The 19,437-nt window shown below is 34.6% G+C and overlaps 1 protein-coding gene across 11 annotated transcripts in view; it reads left to right on the top strand.

Moving 5' to 3' along the window:
- Positions 1-19,437, top strand: part of HYCC2 (hyccin PI4KA lipid kinase complex subunit 2) — a 60,281-nt gene that overhangs the window by 410 nt on the left and 40,434 nt on the right. For 4 of the 11 annotated variants that reach the window (XM_024563779.3, XM_024563780.3, XM_024563775.3 and 1 more), the window contains exons 2-3: positions 502-535; positions 9,163-9,262. The gene's annotated coding sequence lies outside the window, so the exon portion shown is untranslated. Of the gene's footprint in view, positions 1-501; positions 536-1,978; positions 2,124-9,162; positions 9,263-19,437 lie in introns of all 11 variants that reach the window. The other 7 variants (XM_045198029.3, XM_045198032.2, XM_045198028.3 and 4 more) reach the window with 4 other exon arrangements.

Here is a 19,437-nt window from a genome sequence, read left to right as displayed (position 1 = left end):
GGGGAGGGAGGCGGGAACAGGACGGTGTCGTGAAGGCTGGAGGAATTTTTTGCACGAAGCTCAGATAAAAGGATGCGACATTGCAGGCATCGGAGAGAAATCCTAGGGCCTTTTCTCAGGGTGGGAAGGGGAAGCGGAGAAGAAAGATATTTATTGGCCTTCGGATCCTTGAAACTCTTTGTAGCTACACCAATACATTATATAACCCTTGACTGTTATATACCCTAAAAACTAGGTTGTCCCTTTTGGAAAAGGAGGTCCGGTAACCTATTGATGTGTCGGAATAGTTGTTTCGTTGGTTACAGGGAGCCCCGCAGGCTCTGTAAGAACAGACGGGTGAAGGATAGAATAGTCACGAAGACCTTATCCCAAATATGGGCTTGGGTTGAGAGATTCGTTAGTTTGAGATGAGCGTGGCCAGGTTCACGCTTTGTAGTTTCTGAATTTATTTGTTTTGAGGGTCAAGGCTAACTACAAATACTTCTTTTTTCTCATCTTCAGGAAAGTGGAGAGCCTCAAAAATCTGTAGTGGGAGGTAAGTGCAAATTGGAAAATGACTGGAAATTCCGTTGTTAGATTTTTACTCGTAGATTTTGTGGATGTTAGAGTCTGAAAATAAGGTGGTGGTCTAAATGGAGAGGGGGGAATGCAACAGTCATCTTTTAAGTAATTTGCTGTGTAAATCTGAGAAATTAGTTATGGATTATTTATTAGGTTTAAAAAGTATGCTTTTTGAACCTCTCAACTCAGGTAAAATGTATTTACAGACATAAGTAACTGAATTATCATGTGGTTTTTTTCTGGGTTTTAGTAACTCATTGCTTGCACAATGAAATGTACAATTAATATAAGAATTTCACTAAGTATGTTATGGAAGGACAAATTACATTAAAAACTTGGTTCCATAGCTCACTGGAAAACAGTTTTAAAAGAAGCATTATAAATTGCTAAAATGTAAGCTGATTGAAACGTTGTCTTTTACTTAGAAGATAAGGACTAATGTAGTATTAGCAAGTGTACTGTAATTTTCCTTTTTCTACTGATAGTTCATATTAGTTTATCCCAGAACCTAAATAAAAAATTTATTTATTTGTCTAAATATCATTTGGTAGGGAGAGGTGGATCGTTGGAATTTGTTTGTTGGTTCAGAAATGTTTGGAGTACTGCGATATTTATCAATGCTTTAGATTAAAATTTTGACACTTGGTGTTTCGTTGCCTTTTTACTTTTTTTGCAAGGATAAAACTATTTCTCAGTCACAAAGAATACTTCTGCTTCTATTTTAGTAGTGTGAGTACACGTGAACAAATCTGCTTTTATGTAGTGTGTGTGTGTGTGTGTGTGTGTGTGTGTGTGTGTGTGTGTGTGTCTTATTATGTAATCAGCCTACTAGAGCTGTCTTGGAGAACTAATGGCTGATTTTGAATGGCCAGTAGGTGTCATTGTAGAATGCAATAAAGTTGAACAATTGAGTAGGAAATTATCAAGTGATTTAAGAAACACTAGTCCAAATTAAAATATAATGATAATTGGCTGATTATTTATACATAATTAGAAGTCCACTTTTTTGACACATTTCAGTTATTGGAGCTCTTATAAGGAATTTGAAACAATGGCTATAAGAAAGTATAATTGTTTGCTCTAAAATGGACCTTGAAAGCTTGTTTTTAAATCCAACTCTTAAGCCATTTTTACATGCAATAGATTTAGTCTATTTGATTGTTTTTAATAGTTTTGGCATCTTTAATAAGTTTTAGAATAATTAAGATTTTCAGCCTGACTGAGCTTTATAATAGTAAAACCAATGCTAAATAATAAAAAAACTAAAATGATGAAACATGAGCAGAAAGTAATGAGTCCAAAAAAGTTATCGGCTGCACAAAATAGTACTTTGTTATTGTTCGTTTAATGCAAAAACAGATGAATTTTTGTGTTTCAATGTCTGTGGCTTCTTAGTTTTTTTTGACACCCAAAATAGCTTCTTTTTTACATTTTTGTCTGGCTAGTAGACTATGTGCTTTTCTCAGAATGATGAACTGAACATTTGCCGTTGTCTAAAATGTGATGCAATGGAGTCTGGAGGGAGCTGGCACACAAAGCTCTGAAGGCGGCTTACAGCTGGTGTGAGTACAGCCCCTTATCTGCAGAGCCTTCTACTGAGCTCTTGTCACTTTGTAGCTCTGCTCCTTTTGCCTGCTATTGATACAGTATTAAAATAGAGTTGGACCTAATTCAGAAAATCTCTGTGAAAGTAGAGTTTATATATATTTTCAGAATAATCTAGGAGTTTTTTAAAAAGGCACACACACATCATCTCCACTACCCTTCAGAATCTTAGTGGTAGGATGAGTGTGAAGGAAGGTAGATATACATATTTTGAAGAAAAAAAATCTCCAGATGATACGGTTCTCCGTTGACTTCCACTTTCAAATCATTGATCTAATTCAGAGCTCTCTTACTTGTGGTATGAACCAGTAACAGTAGTTTTTGCTTGAGAGAAAGGGCTGCCAAATCTACCAATATTTTTATAGCTCAATAAATTTTCACCCTTAAATGTCATAGCTGGGATAGATTTTCTAGTTAAGAATTAAAGTTGCCAGAAATAAAAATTTTGCTGAATGTTTTGGTGTGGATTAGTTTTTACTTGGCATTTAGCTGCTTTCCATAAACCAAGGTAATTTCTTTCATGATTCAGACCTGTGCGAACTTGCACAGATATTTACTCATATCTCGTTCTCTCAATGTGTCTGAAAGCTATCTAATTCTAGAATCAAACTACAATTGGAAAATAAGAATTGGAAATTTTCTCAATTAAAGGTCTTTTTGCAATATTGCAATGATTCAAAGAAGGTATACATTTAGCTTTTGCATAAACATTCACTCATTGATACGTAGTAAAACTTGGAATTGTGAATGTGTTGACTTTGATAGAGGTCCTGTTTAGAAATTCATGGTTCATTTTTATGTATTCTAGACTTTCTGTTTGAGTATTTATCTGCCACAAAGCCACGTACTAGAAAAAGTAAATGTGTAGACTTTAATTTTGAAGAAAGGAGTAAAAACTCAATTATGTAATATATTAGGAGGAGTGACTTTGATTATTTATAGAATTATAAATGTTACCATTGGGGGAAACTGAGCAACAGGTACATGGTACCCTCCTGTCTATAATTATATCAAAATTTAAAAAAATTTTAAAGGGTTGTTACAAGGATTCAATAAGCTAATATATGTAAGTTTCTTATTACAGTACTTGGTGCATCATAAATACATAATAAATATAATAGCAGCAGCCATGATAGTTCAGGCCTCTAACTTCTTACTATGCCTCTCATTTGGACCATTCCAACAGTCTTCTTATTGGTCACCTCACTCTCCAGCTTTCTTCCCTCCAGGCCACTCTATAATGCAACCAGAGTGCCTATCACATTTTGGTCACTTCACACAAAACTCTTTTAACATCTCCCTGTTGTACCCTTATACATTAATTTCTCTTTTTTAATCATAGTGGAATGAAGCATTGGAGTCAGCATGACCTCCAGGATACTATAATAGGTGAATCAAAGATAAAAACAGAAAAATCTCAAGTAATTTTTCTCAACTTCAAGAAACTATTAAGTATTGTTGTTTTAAAGTTTGTTTGTTTGGTATTGTAGCCTTACACACCATCCCAAAAGCTAATGACCCAAGACAAAAAGATTTTTTATTTTTCATGATCCTATAGGTTGGCTGAACAGTTCCTCTGTTGGTTTCATTTGCCTTCCCCATGCAGTTGAATCTACTTGGAGAGTTGACTGAGTTGGAAGGTCCAAGATGTCCTCACTCACGTGTTTGCAGTTGGTGTTGCCTGTCTGTTACTAAAGTGCTACAGTCTTCTCTGTGTGGCTTCTCATCCTCCAGTAGGCTAATCTGGCATCCTTATAAGGCATTCTCAGGGTAGTGTTCTAAACAGGTGAAGGTAGAAGCTGCAACACTGCAAGGCCTGTTTGAGGCTTAGGCTTTGAACTTATGTTAATATAATGGCCCTTTACCATATTCTGTTGGAAGGACCTCTGTCTCAACCAGTTTGGGCTGCCATAACAAAGTACCACAGACTGGGTGGCTTAAACAACAAACATTTATTTCTCACAGTTCTAGTGGCTGGTAAGTCCAAGATCAAGGTGCCAGAAAATCGTGTGCCCGCTGAGGGCCCACTTCCTTATTCTGTGACGGCTGTCTTCTCACTGTGTCATCACATGGCAGAAGGGGTGAGAGAGCTCTGGGTGCCTCTTTTTATAAGGGCACTAATCCCATGCAGGAGAGCTCTAGCCTTATGACTTAGTCACCCTCCAAAGGCCTCACCTTTTAATATAATCACATTGTAGGTTACTATTTCAATATATGAATTTTGGCGAGATGCAAAAATGTCCATAACAGTGGTCCATGGAGAGATGGAACTATTTTCTATTTTCTTAATTTAAGGATGAAAAACAGTCAAAAAATGACACAATTGATATAAGAATTTGTGAAAAGTTTTGCTGAGGCTTAATAGTAAGAACAGATACCCAAGTACAAAAGACATTAAGTGGCAAGCAAGGTGAGACATTTGGAAATCATGAAGTAGTCTGCACGATATGTAAGAGGATCAGCCTTATCTGACTGTGGTGCAATAGCAGTGTTTCCCGAAAACTTGAAGAAGGTTAATCTGAAGAAAGGTCGCTCATTTTTTTATTTGAAAAGGTTTAAACCTAACCTCTTATTTTTATATAATTTGGTCTTTATGGTCACAGTTTTATAAGCCAAATTACTTTTCTAAAACATAATTCCCAAATGTTGGCAAGAAATTACAGTACTGTATTATGAAATCTTGTCAGTGTACTAAACTATAATAACATCCCTCCAACTGAACTCTTAACGGTGGTGTACCGTCACAGGGCACAGGCTCTTTGTTCAGGCTTGCTTTCTACTTTACTCCCATTTCTGTGGAAATACCGTACACTTTATCAGCAGTAGACTGAAGCATAGCTGAGATGGCTGTTGGTATCTTAGACCACGCATTTGTTGCTGGAATCTCTTTCTTACATTATTAGTTAGGAATTGTGGTTGGCTACTAGAAACAAAGATAAGAAATAACCATTGCTTAAACAAGATAGTAATTTAGCCCTGGCTGGTGTGCCTTGGTAGAATGAGTGCTGGCCTGAGAATTGAAAGGTCGCCAATTTGATTCTCAGTGAGGGCGCATGCCTGGGTTGTATGCCAGGTCCCTAGTTGGGGGCATTCAAGAGGCAACTGATTGTTGTATCTCTTGTACATCAACGTTTCTTGCCTTTCTCTCTCCCTTCTCTCTCTAAAAATAAATAAATATTTTTTAAAAATAAGAGAGTAATTTATTTTGGGCTTGTGAAAAAACATTCAGAAATTGGCTGCGTAGGATTGATATGGCAACTCTAGAGTTGTCAAAGACCCAGTCTTCTCTCATTTTTGCATGTGGCTTCCATTTTCAAGATCAAAGAATGGTTATCCAGTAATCACACTCACGTTTTAGGCAAAAGGAAGGAAAAAGAAAGGCAAAGGACAAAAGGGGCATGCCTTACACTTTTAAGAAACATTTCTAGAATTCCCCATACAATATTTCCTCTGATGTGATTGATCAGGACTTAAGTCATTTGGCCATAAGGTTTAGAAGTGGCTTTTAGCTGAGCATATAGACTAGAACAGTGGGGCTTGGGGTGGAGATCTGTATTAAATAGGGACTAGTGACCTATTTAGGAACTTTGAAAATTTATTAATAAACAACTTGTGGTTAAAGAGAAAACTCACAGTGGAAATTTTTTAATTGAATTTACTGGGGTCATATTGGTTAATAATATTATATAGGTTTAAGATACACAGCTCTATAATATGTCATCAATATATTGTATTGTGTGTTCGCCATCCCAGCTCATGTGTCTTTCCTTCACCATTTATTCCTCCTTTACCCTCCCCTTCCCATTTCCCTTCGGTAATGACCGTACTGTTACCTATGAGAGTTTTGTTTTTTGTTGTTTTGTTTTGTTCTTTGCTTAATCCCTTCACCTTTTCCACCCACCCACCTCCGCTCTGATAGCTATGAGTCTATTTCTATTTTGTTTGTTATTTTGTTCATTAGATTCCACATATAAGTGAAATCATATGGTACTTGTCTTTTCTCTGTCTGGCTTATTTCACTTAGCATAATATCCTCCAGGTCCATCCATGTTTACAAAAGGTAAGATTTCCTTCTTATTTTTTTTTTTAATAGCTGAGTAGTATTCTACCACAGCTCTTTCATCCACTCATCTACTAATGGGTACTTGGGCTACCTCCAAATCTTCGCTATTGTAAATAATGCTGCAGTGAACATAGGGGAGTATATATTCTGTCAAATTAGTGTTTTGGGTTTCTTCAGGTAAATTCTCAGAAGTGGAATCACTGAGTCATAAAGCAGTTCCATTTTTAAAATTTTTGAGGCAACTCCAAACTGTTCTCCACAGTGGCTGCACCAGTCTGCATTCCCACCAACATTGCATGAGGGTTCCCTTTTCTCCACATCCTTGCCAACACTTACTTGTTGATTGATTGATGATAGCCATCCTGGCAGGTGTGAGGTGAAATGTGGTTTTAATTTGCGTTTCTCTGATGATTAGTGACATTGAGCATCTTGAATCTTTTCATATTTCTATTGGCCATCTATATATCCTCCTTGGAAAAATGTGTATTCAGATCCTTTTCCCATATTTGAGTTGGATTATTTGGGGTTTTTTGGTGTTAAGTTTTATAAGTTCTTTATAAATTTTGGATATTAACTCCTTATCAGAAGTACTGGTGAATATGTTCTCCCATTCTGTGGGTTGCCTTTTCATTTTGTTGATGGCTTCCATTGCTGTGTGTAAAGTTTTTAGTTCAATATAGTCCTGTTTGTTTATTTTTTCTTTTTTTTTTCCTTGCCCAAGGAGTTATGTCAGAAAAAATGTTGCTACAAAAATGTCTGTGATTTCACTGCCTATCCCTTCTTCTGGATTTTTATGGTTTGAGTCTAACATTTACATCTTTAATCAATTTTGCTTTTATTCTTATGTGTGGTGTAAGGATATGGTTGTCTAGTTTTATTATTTTGCATATATCTGTCCAATTTTCCCAACACCATTTATTGAATACACCATCTTTCCCCATTGTATGTCCTTGCTCCCTTTATTAAGTATTAATTGACCATAAAGGCATGAGTGTTTACTGGGCTCTCTATTCTGTTACATTGCACTATATGTTTTTATGTCAGTACCATAATGTTTCTTTAAATATATTTTATTGATTATGCTATTACAGTTGTCTCAGTATTCCCCCCTTTGCCCGCCTGCACCCAACAACCCCCACTCCCTCAGGCAGTCCCCACACCGTTCGTTGTTCATGTCCTTGGGTCATGCATATAAGTTCTTTGGCTACTTCATTTCCTATACTGTACTTTATAATTTTTTTGATGCAGTTGTAAATGAGATTTTTTTCCCTTTCTGATAGCCATTATTGCTGTATAGAAATGCAACTGATTTCTGGACATGTTGTATCCTAGTACTTTACTGAATTCATGTGTCAGTCCTAGTAGTTTTTTGGTGGAATCTTTAGGGTTTTCTATATAAAGTATCATGTCATCTGCAAATAATGACAGTTTTACTTCTTCCTTTCCAATTTAGATACCTTTTATTTCTTCTTCTTGTCTGATTGCTGTGGTGAGGACTTACAGAACTATATTGAATAAGAGTAGTGAGAGCGGACATCCCTGTCTTGGGGAACTAGTAATCTTTGCCATACGTGCTTCCTGCCTTCTCTGCTGAGTCTGCTACTGACTGGCCAGTTGTTGCTGTTAAGGCATTTATTCAGTAGACATGAATTAGTGCTAGCCATGTGCTAGGCCCTATTAGGAACTAGGAATACAAAAACAACTGAGAAATACTCCCTACCCTAGAGAGGTTATGGTTTAGTAATAGGAGTAGTAAACTTGTATACAGGTTTCTGAGAACTGAAGATATTAAGTACTGTAGTCTGTTAGACTAGTTAGTACTATGATTCTGCTGACCCCAATAAATAAGAAAGTCAGCTGCTGTGGTTGGAGTAGGAAGTCCTGACACATCTTTAGTTTGAAAAACATTGAATTTAATGATAATTAAACTTCAAGAGAATTTTATTGATACATTTTTTTGTATTTAAACAAATCACATTTTATTTAATGAACATATTTTAAAATGTTAATTTTCTTTTGGTGTTTTAGATTTAAAGTTGTGATACAGTTTTGAATCAGAGAGGTAGAGCATCATGTGATCAACAACTACATGGAAATAAGTATCAGTTTGTGAAAAAAGGATACCATTAGCAATTTGAAAATCATTCTCTCTGATCAAAAAACTATTAAGTTTTTTGTACTCAAAATTCAAGTAATAGCATTTTCTGTGTTCTTTTTTAAAATGATAAAATTTTCAGTTCTTAAAACTCATCTAAAAAGATTTTATGTTCATTGATACTTAGTATTTAAGCTTGTTTTTATACTGTATAGACAATTTTCTTAAAAGATTTCATTTATTTATTTTAGAGAGGGGAAGGGAGGAAGAAAGAGAGGGAGAGAAACATTAATGTGTGGTTAACTCTTGGATGCCCCCTACTGGGGACCTGGCCCACAACCCAGGCATGTGCCCTAGCCTGGGAATCAAACCGGTAACCCTTGGATTCCCAGGCCACCGCTCAATCTCCTGAGCCACATCAGCCAGGGTGTATGTTAAAATTTTAATGATTGATTGTGCGCGCGTGCGTGTGTGTGCGTGATATCACTATACTATTGGATTCAAAAAATTACTGGTTGGATATCTTAATTTTATAGATTAGTCAAGTGAGGCTCCAGAAAATTTAAGTAGCCTATTCAAGGTCTTACAGATGATTAATGACTAATATGAAACTAAAACTCGTACTTTATTTCTCTAAATCTGATGTTTTTTTTAAATTAGGTTTTGTGACGGCACAGAAGTATGTGCTAGTTGTTATGGAAACTTTTGAGTCCCTAATTATTTTTTAAATTAGAAAACTACATTATAAATGTTTTACCAAAATTATTCTTTCTTCTTTGTATTACATTCTTGAGAATATTTCACAATATTTTACAGTTTTCTGTTTTCATTTTTATAGGGTTGGAAAATATTTAAGTCTCAACAAATGAATTCCATACTTGAACTGTGCTGTATTCCTGTGCCACCTCCTCCTTTAGAAAATTGATCTCAGAACAGAGGTAAAAATTATAGAATTTAACTTTTTAAAGGATAAAGTGAATTTCCCATACAGTTAGACATGTTAGAATTTTTGGTAATCTTTGGTGGATATCTTCTATTTTAAAGCAATTTTACCTAGGAGAGTTGAAATAATCACATCTTAATGCATTTTGAAATTTACTTTTGAAAGTGTTTTCTTTTTAATAGTTGTGTCTTTTAACCTTTTTGTGGCTTAAACTTTACAGTTACTGATTTATCAAATTTACTCAGTGTAACTATTACTTAGCTATATCTAGATTGGTGTACAGTTTCCATGATGATGTCTGTGTTCTTTATCTGTGCAGTCCAGTATGGGAGACACAAACCACAAATAGCTACTGAGCACTTGAAATGTATGTAGCTAGTGCAACTAAGGAATTAAATCTTTAAATTTTATTTTATTTTAATTTAAATTTAAATAGCCACTTGCAGCTAGTGCCTGCTATATTGGACAGTATTGCTATAGGTTTTTCCTTAGGGAACTTGGTATTTACAAATAATAGCACATGTTACATGTTTAACTTTCAAACTTAATCTAAATAGTCTTAGACCTAAGTTTGAAAATTTGCAGTAGCAAGTTCACTTTTTACTCTTACATGTTGTCCTGATACTTGTGTAGATTTGTTTATTCAAAATTTTGGTCCACCAGAAACCCTTAAGAGCGGTTATAGTTAGTTTTGCTCACTGATGTAACTTACTTAATCTTAAAAAAAACCCCTTTGACATAGGTATTTATAGTATCCCCATTTTATGAAGAAAAGCTAAGTAAGAATCCCAAGGTCATATCGCTGGTAGGTCGTGGAGCTGGAATTCATACTCTGGCAGTCTAACACCAGACAGGGCCCATACTCTTCAACTACTTGGCTACACCATCTCTTATATTCTGATTCTCTGTAAATTGACAATTCCTAAAAAGTTATGTGCTGATTGTCAGCTAAGACAATTTTTATCCATGTAGGTAATGAAGAGACAATACAAGTACTATGAGTTTGCTCCCCAGCAATTAGTTATTAACCTCCTTTAGATCATGTTCCAGCAGTTGATTATTTTGTTCATTATATTTTATTAGGGCTGACTAATAAAGGTTGCCATTTCCATGGTCACTAAAAAGAAAATCATATTCTGTGATATCCTCTTTACTTGGTTATATACTGTGGGAGTAAGACAGTATGGGCTGAATTGAGCTGCATGTTGGAATATCAGCTTGATTTTTGCTCTTATAGAGAGTTTTTATATATACCAGGTGATGGAATGGGTGTGCCAAAAAATAGGAGAAATGATCTGCCGAATTCTATGCCATGTGCTTAAATAAAATTTGCAGTATATTTATACCTGTGTTCATAGCTACCTCCAGATAGTAAAAGATACTGAGTCTAGTTAGGAAATTTAAAATTTTTTTCTGTAACGAGTACTATTCTATTTTTCAAATGAAGGTACTAAAATATATTTATTAGATTTAGAAAGTAACTTATCATTGTAGAAAACAAGCCCAAAGAGTTCAAGTGATTTGTCGAAGGTCATGGAAGCAGTTTGGTCCATTGATTCAACAAATATGCATTAAGTACCTGACATGTGTCCTGATACCATAGTATGCTTGTTAGTTTTGAGTGCATAGTGAGCACTCAAATGTGAGCAAAGCAGAAATGGACCCTGTTCTCATGGAACTTACAATCTGATGGAGAAGATAGACAATAAGTAATAAGGTCTAATAAACAAGGTACAAAATCCAAAGCTCTAGGGAAGAAATGAACCATATTTGTTGGAATGGAAAATACTGGAGAAGGGAAAAGAACTGCTAAAGTGGTCAAGAAAGGTCTTCTAATACTAACAGGATTGAAAGTAGCCACTTATTTAAGTTACTTATCTATGTATGTATGTATGTATGTATGTGTGTATGTATGTATTTTTAGAGACCGAGAGAGAGAGGAAAGGAGAGAGAGAAACTTTGATTTGTTGTTCCACTTATTTTATGTATTCACTGGTTGATTCTTGTATGTACTCTGACCAGGGGTTGAATCTGCAACCTTGGTATGTCGGGATGACACTCTAATCAACTGAGCTACTCAACCAGGGTGGGAGCCACCCATTTAAATGGCAGGAGTAAGATAGCATTCCAGTCCTAAAATAGTCTACCCAGAATCCTGGAGTGAAGATGTGTGTAAAACCATAGAGAAACTGAAAGAAGAGTTTGGGCAGGACATAGAAGATGATGGGGGGAATAGTATGAGCTATAAGAAAAGGGCTAGGTTAGTTTTTTCAGTCATGGGCTTCACAGTAGGTGTTAAATTCAAATCTGAATTCTGCCACTTAAACTGTGTTACCTTGTGTGGGTCATTCAACCTCTTTACACTTTAATTTTCTTATCTATTAGCTGGAAATAACAGAACCTATTTTATAGCACACAGTATCATGAAGATTAATCATAGAACACTTGTAGGAAATACTTATATAGTGTTTATCTTGTGATAAGAACTGTTCCAAGTATGCAATAACTATATGACATAAGTCCAGTACTGCTATTATCTCTCTTTTTGAAATGAGAGAAATGAAGTACAGACATTTTAAGTATAGCTAGTAAGGTAAGAGGGTTTAAACATAGCAGAGGAAGGGACCTTAAACTTAGTCTGGCTCCAGAGTCCATGCTCAAAATGTCCTGGGAATCTGTTATGTGGGTCCATGGCATCAAAATTATTTTTCATATTAATACTTAGATAGTATTTGCCTTCTTTACTGTCATTCTGTGAAGAATATGGTCTTTTAACAATACAGAAGCAATTATGAGATTTGCAAAAAGTGTAAAATGTTACTTTTTTCATTAAATTTGTTTTTGTTTTGGAAAAGTAAATTTTCAATTTAAAAATGTTATTTATGTTAACATGTAATGGGCTTATTTTTTTAAATGAATTAACAAACTGTTAAAATGTAAGACTGAAAGGTGGTTCTGAGACAAAAATTTGAGAGTTGCTGTTCCAGACTACTAGGTTCTGTTGTTCTATTGTCTCTCATTAAATCAGATAAAATATAGAAAACAGCTGATACAGTGTTTATGCTTGATAGGCTCATTAATAACTTTTAAGACACTTTTTTCACATTTTAACATTTTTAAAATCAGAATGTGTGTTGTCCGAATAAACTTTTCAGCAACCAGGCAAATGAATTGTGAAATAGCAGTAAGTCATGCCCTCTTATGTATTTCGAGACTTTAGCTTTGTGTATTCATTTGTTCCGTTATCATTTCAATTGATATTAGTAGCACCACATAGGATTGAATTGAATTTGCATCCCTAATTGTTGCTTAAAATGTCTACAAAATATCGTAGTATAATACAGCTTTGTGATGAACAATTAATTGTCTCAGCAGATTGCCTGACACATGCCAATTAATTCAAAGACAGCAAAATTGCCAAATATCTCAGTCTCTTCATTTCAAACCTGGGCAAGATTAGTATGGCTGATTCATGCATTTGGGAGAATATCTACCTGTCAAAGTTTCTGAGTGATTTTAAGCAAGCTGTTAACTTCTGTCTATATTTAATTTGGAAAAATAAAATTATTAAGCTTAATCAAGTTGAAAATGCAGGCAGACATCTCAGGTTTTGTTATGGCCAAAAATAAAACTGTCGTTGAATTCATGAGTACGGGTAATTAAATCAGTAGATGTTTGAGTACCTGCTATCTGCCTAGCACTTGTGATATGATATGGCACCTGTCCCTATGAAGTACAGATTCTAGTGGAAAAGACAGACTATAATTAAACAATAAGCAAAATAATTACATATTTTGCCAAATGCTATGAAGGAAATGAACGGAGTAATAAGGATTGGAGGGAGGAGGAACTAGGGAAAGCCAATTTAAGTACAGTAGACAGGGAAGGCTTCTCTGAGGAGATGGCATTTGAACTGAGCCTGTTCCAGTCATATGAGAGCTGGGAGAGTATACCTAGTAGCTAGTTGAAAGACCAAAGGTGTCTAGAAACATAAAGGATAATTTTTTAAAATTCCTATGTGATTTTATTGATAAGCTTATGCTCTTGTCCTATAGTTAGTGTTTTTATTTTAATAATTGCTTTTCTACTTAAATTTGTTAATAAATCACTGTCTTAAAATTAGTAGTATCAAAGAACTCAAGAAATATGATGGTGTTTTGATTTTATTTGTTTGTTAAGGTGACATTGGTTAATAAGATTGTATTAAAGTTTCAAGTGTACATTTCTATGATAACACAATTTGTATATTGCATTGTGTGCCCACCACCCAAAGTCAAATAATTATAATTGTTGATACAACTATATTTCTTTAAAAGATATTGAAGTTGCAGTCATTTTTAAATGGTATTGATAAGAAACCAAAGTGATTTGGTGCTCCAAATTTGTGGTTATAGGAGAGATGCAGATAGGAATTTAAAATAAAACATTTAACCTAGGTGTAGTACTTTTTTTTTTTTTCTTTTTAACTGGAGGGTTGTCATCAGGATTACTTGGGGAGATTTTTCAAAATATATATTACAGGCACTATTATAGATAGGGATTCTGATGCAATATATATCAGATTTAAAAGATTTGGGTTTCTTGGGTTTCTCTTTTACTTTAAAAGCAATTGAAACTCTTTGTAGAGAATTTGAAGAAAATCAGTAACTGTAGTTGCTTTTTTCCCCTTTTCTATAAAATAGTGTGCATTTTTAAAATGTTCTAATTCTTTATAGTTAGCAAAAAGATGACTTACCAGTTTATAAATTGCTCCTAAAACAGAAATCTTGATTTAAAGCATTTCAGTATTGAGTTAGCCAAAAAGTTTTTTTTTTTTTTTCCATCCAATGGCTCTAGTAATGCTTAGCTGTCTTTAACTTCACTTGAAACAATTTTGTTAGATTGTACTGCGACAGCTGTCATATCAGGATGAATATTAAAAAATACTTATCAAAATTGGTATTGAAAAATACTTTTCAAAATTGGTGAATTATAGCCATTTTAATATTGAAGATGGAAGAAAATATGGCACATTTTTGGCGCTTTATGCTTTACTATTTCAAGAAAGGTAAAAACACAGTTGAAATGCAAAAAAAGATTTGTGCAATGGATGGAGAAGATGCCGTGACTGATTGATGTGTCAAAAGTGGTTTGGGAAATTTCTTGATACTATTGACATTTTAGCCAAATAATTCTTTGCTGTGGGGGCGCTCTTAGGCATTGGAAGGTGTTTAGCAGCACCCCGGGCCTCTACCCACTAGAAGCCAATAGCAGGAGATGGCCAACATATTCAAAATATCTACATTAATAAAGTTATTGGTGAAAATTAAAAATGTATTTTTTATTTTACAGAAAAAAGCAACTGGACTTTTTGGCCAACCCAATGTTTTAAACATTTATTGAAAACTTGTTCATTTTGATTTTTTAAGTGTTTATTTTTGTGTGTAACAATTGGTAGTTACAAAACATAATGAAAAAGAATCACAGTCACAGCAAGAAAAATGTTAACTACTTAAGAATCAACTTCATTAGAAATGTGTTGACATGTATGAAGAAAACAAAAAATTTATACTAAGATATATAAAAGAGGATTTTTAGAAAAGAGTAATGATAGGCTTCTTTCTGTATGGGATAACTCAGTATGATGAAGATGTCATTTGGAATTAATTTGTTAACTTAATTCACATAAGGATTGAGTGTGGGAATGAAACTTATCAATAACTTGATATTTATCTGGGAGAATGAAGCAGGCACTAATAAGGAAATATATTTTTAGGAAAAACAATTAAAATTGGACTTATTACATATTAAAGTGCATGGTAAAGCCACAGTGTTTAAAACATTGTAATCCTTGTGCAAAATTAAGGAAAATGTAACTCAGAAATCATTTCAAATATATGTGAGACATTTAGTATATGACAAAAACAGCATTTCAAGCTAGTGAGAAAAAAATGAACATGCAAACACTTAGAACAATTGAGAACTTTTGGGAGAAAAACATTGTTAGATCTTAATCTCACATCACTTTGTAAAATAACTTCTAGATTCTTTAAAGAGTAAACTATATATGTGGTTTTTAACTTTAGAAGGTTCAAGCTTCAACTAAACAGAGTGATTTTTAAAATACAGTAAAATATATTATATCTTTTTCCATGTCCCTTTCTTCCATATACATTACAGCATCCTGTGTATTAATTTTTTTCACATAAAAGTTCTCAATTTATTAATCCTTGTGTGAAAAACCTGCACAATTAACATCAATAAAGTTACTGAAGAATCTTCTTTTTTTTTAGATTGTATTTATTTATTTTTAGAGAAGGGGTAGAGAGGGAGAAAGAGATGGAGAGAAACATCAATGTGAGATCCAGAAAAAATACAACTAAGCGAGGAAGAGATAGCCAGCCTATCGAATGCACAGTTCAAAACACTGGTTATCAAGATACTCACAGAATTGGTTGAATCTGTTCGAAAACCAGATGAAAAAATGAAGCCTATGCTAAGAGAAACAAAGGAAAATGTACAGGGAACCAATAGTGATGCGAAGGAAACTGGGACTCAAATCAACGGTGTGGACCAGAAGGAAGAAACAAACATCCAACCAGAAAAGAATGAAGAAACAAGAATTCAGAAAAATGAGCAGAGGCTTAGGAACCTCCAGGACATCTTGAAACGTTCCAACATCCGAATTATAGGGGTGCCAGAAGGAGAAGAGGAAGAACAAAAAATTGAAAACTTATTTGAACAAATAATGAAGGAGAACTTCCCTAATCTGGCAAAGGAAATAGATTTCCAGGAAGTCCAGGAAGCTCAGAGAGTCCCAAAGAAGCTGGACCCAAGGAGGAACACACCAAGGCACATCATAATTCCATTACCCAAGATTAAACGCAAGGACCTACATCCAAGATTACTGTATCCAGCAAAGCTATCATTTAGAATGGAAGGGAAGATAAAGTGCTTCTCAGATAAGGTCAAGTTAAAGAAGTTCATCATCACCAAGCCCTTATCATATGAAATGTTAAAGGGAGTTACCTAAGAAAAAGAAGATAAAAAATATGAACAGTAAAAATGACAGCAAACTCACAGTTATTAATGACCACACCTAAAATAAAAACAAGAGTAAACTAGGCAAACAGCTAGAACAGGAACAGAACCATAGAGATGGAGATCACATGGAGGGTTGTCAATAAGGGAGTGGGAGGGGAAGAGGGGGGAAGAGGTACAGAGAATAAGTAGCATAGATGATAGGTAGAAAATAGACAGGGGGAGGGTAAGAATAGTGTAGGAAATGTAGAAGCCAAAGAACTTATAAGTATGACCCATGGACATGAACTATAGGGGGGGAATGTGGGAGAGAGGGGGTGGGCAGGATGGAGTGGAGTGAGGTGGGGGGAAATGGGACAACTGTAATAGCATAATCAATAAATATATTTTAAAAAAAATACATCAATGTGAGAGAGGAACATCTGTTGATTTGCTTCTCATAAGCACCCAGCCAGGGACCAAACCCACAACCCAGGCATGTGCCCTGACCGGGAATCCAACTGGCAACCTTTCGCTTTGCAGGAGTATGCCCAACCACCGGAGCCACACTAGTCAGGGCTTTACTCCTTCTTTCTGCCAGCACTAACATTGGCCATTGCAGTCCCCCTGACTTTCTTCATTCTTTTCTTGCGTTTCTTTCTTTGTTTTCTTGAGATCTTTTTCTCATATAGGTTATGTCTTGCAATTCTGTGTATGGGTTCATTTTTCTTTGCATAATCCAAAAAATCCTAAATCATGCCAAAGCCAGTTGTCTTGCCACCACCAAATGGGTTCTGAATCCAAACACAAAGATGGCATCAACTGTTTTATACATTTGGCTTATTTGTCATGAATTTCTTTGGTAGGTACTGTTGTTGCCTTCCAGGGTGAAGGATGTCGATGACCATTTGTTTCCACCGAAGTAGTCTGTTGGCCATGAACTTCTGGTTCAGATAGCTACTCTGTTGTTCATGATGGTGGCCAATCTTCAAACAGCCACGGAGGAAAAGCTGTGTACTAAGTTTTTAATGTTTTGGCTATAGGTTACTCAGATGTTCTGATGCTAATTTTTATTGCCATGGTTTTTTAAATTATATACACATATTAATAAATATATAGAACAATTGAAGTTTTTATATTTAGAATTCTATGCTGAGGAAATTATTCTGTATATGTGACAATCATATGCTTTTTTGAGAATTTATATTTGGATATGTTATCAATAATATTTATATACTGTGACCTTACAATTTCTAATTTAATTCTTAGAATTTATACTACAGAAGAGAACATGAATGCATAAATATGTGTAAAGATGTTTGTTGCAGCATTTTTTAATAATATAAGAAAGTTGAAAACCATCAATAAATTATTTAACAAGTTACAAGATTTTACTTACAATTAATTACTCTATGACTGTGAAAAAGAGTGAGATAGATGTTCAGGTCTTACCTATATTTTTAACATTTGAAATGGAACATTGTAGAATACTCTGTATGATGAATACATAACTATATTTAAAATATATATACAAACATTTTCATACATACATTCGTATACATAAATGTATATCTGGAAGAAAAGTACATACCAAGTGGTTGATTCCGTTTTTCTGTTTATCTTCGTGGGTGGCATAAGTAGTTGGGTTTTCTTAGTGCCTTTGTTTTACAGGCATATACTATTTATAATAAATATTTTAAATTATTTAATAATTGAATATCAACTATTAATTTATATTTGTAGGTAAAGATATGTAATTAGATATAATACTTCAAGTACAGATCAGGAATAGCTTTTTAATTTTTCAGTAAATAAAAAATAAAAATCTATAACTTAATATCCAGCAATAGAGATATAGTAGTTTTTTTAAGTTCCTATTTTATTTTGGAAAAATATGTCCTTTTTGTTACCACTGCAGTGAAATTGTTCTTTCCTTACTTACATGAGAATAAATTTATTGAAAGTACCTCCTTTTCTGGAGTACTTCTCAAAGAGAATGTCAAATCCAGTCTTTTTTTCCTCTTAATTTTGTGGACCACTGAACTTACTAGCAATATGAGGTGATAGAAAAAAACAGTGTTAAAAGTAATACTAACAAAACAGCCCCTTTTGCTTATACTTTAAGAGACTTGGGAAGAAAGGGAAATTTTTAAAAGATTTTATTTTTTTTTTTAGAGAAAGGGGAAGGGAGGGAGAGAAATATCAATGTGTGGTTGCCCCTCACATACCCCTAACTGGGGACCTGGCTCACAACCCAGGCTTGTACCCTGAATGGAAATTGAACTGGTGACCCTTTGGTTCACAGGCCTGCGCTCAATCCACTGAGCTACACCAGCCAGGGCAGGAAAGTGAAATACTAAAGGGAGATCAAGATGTTAGAATTTGGCTGGTGTATCTCTCCACACCATGCCCCTCTCCTTTCTTGGAGAGTGAATAAAATCTTTACTCTCTTTTTTAAAAAAAAAGATGTTAGAATTTATCCCTTAAAAAACTATTTCCTGTGTAACTAATATAGGATTTGCATTAACTTTTTATACTTTTTTTGAAGCTTAATGAAAATGGAACCTAGCTTACTTATTTTTCAGGTATTTTGTAAATAAAAACCATTTTTATTATCAGTCACTATTCAAGTTTTTTTAATTTCCAGAGACTTTGTAGGAACTCTCGGAGTATAGGTAGCAGCAAGGCTGGAGGTTTTTTTTTTTTAGTCTTCATACTATTAAATTTGTAGCTAGCTCTGAAAGGAGCACCAGCCTTTCCCTATTCATAGCCAAATGAGTTTTTAAACCCTGAATCTTACTATCCATCCGCTTAAAATCCTCATTCACTTTCTATTTTTAATGTGATAGAAGGTCCTGTTTATACCATTGGGTCATGCCAACCTCTCTACCTTCAATTTTTTCCCCTTGCTTTCTGTGCTCCTAGCCACTTGGATCTTCTTTCAGATTCTACAACATTTTGTATTATTTTCTTTAAAAAAATTTTAAAAAATTATTGTTCAAGTACAGTTGTCTCCATTTCCCCCTCACCTCTTTCCCCCTCCCCACCCGTCCCAACCTCCCATCTTCGATCCTACTCCCCCTTTGGCTTTGTCCACGTGTCCATTATACATGTTCCTTGATGACCCCTCCCCTTCTTTCCAATTTCATCACCCTACCACCTCACCTCTGG

The sequence above is a fragment of the Desmodus rotundus genome, chromosome 2 (genome assembly GCF_022682495.2).
Source record: "Desmodus rotundus isolate HL8 chromosome 2, HLdesRot8A.1, whole genome shotgun sequence".
Classification (NCBI taxonomy): Eukaryota; Metazoa; Chordata; class Mammalia; order Chiroptera; family Phyllostomidae; genus Desmodus; species Desmodus rotundus.
The sequence above is the reverse complement of the archived record's forward strand: the minus strand, read 5'-3'. Positions and strand labels throughout refer to the sequence as shown.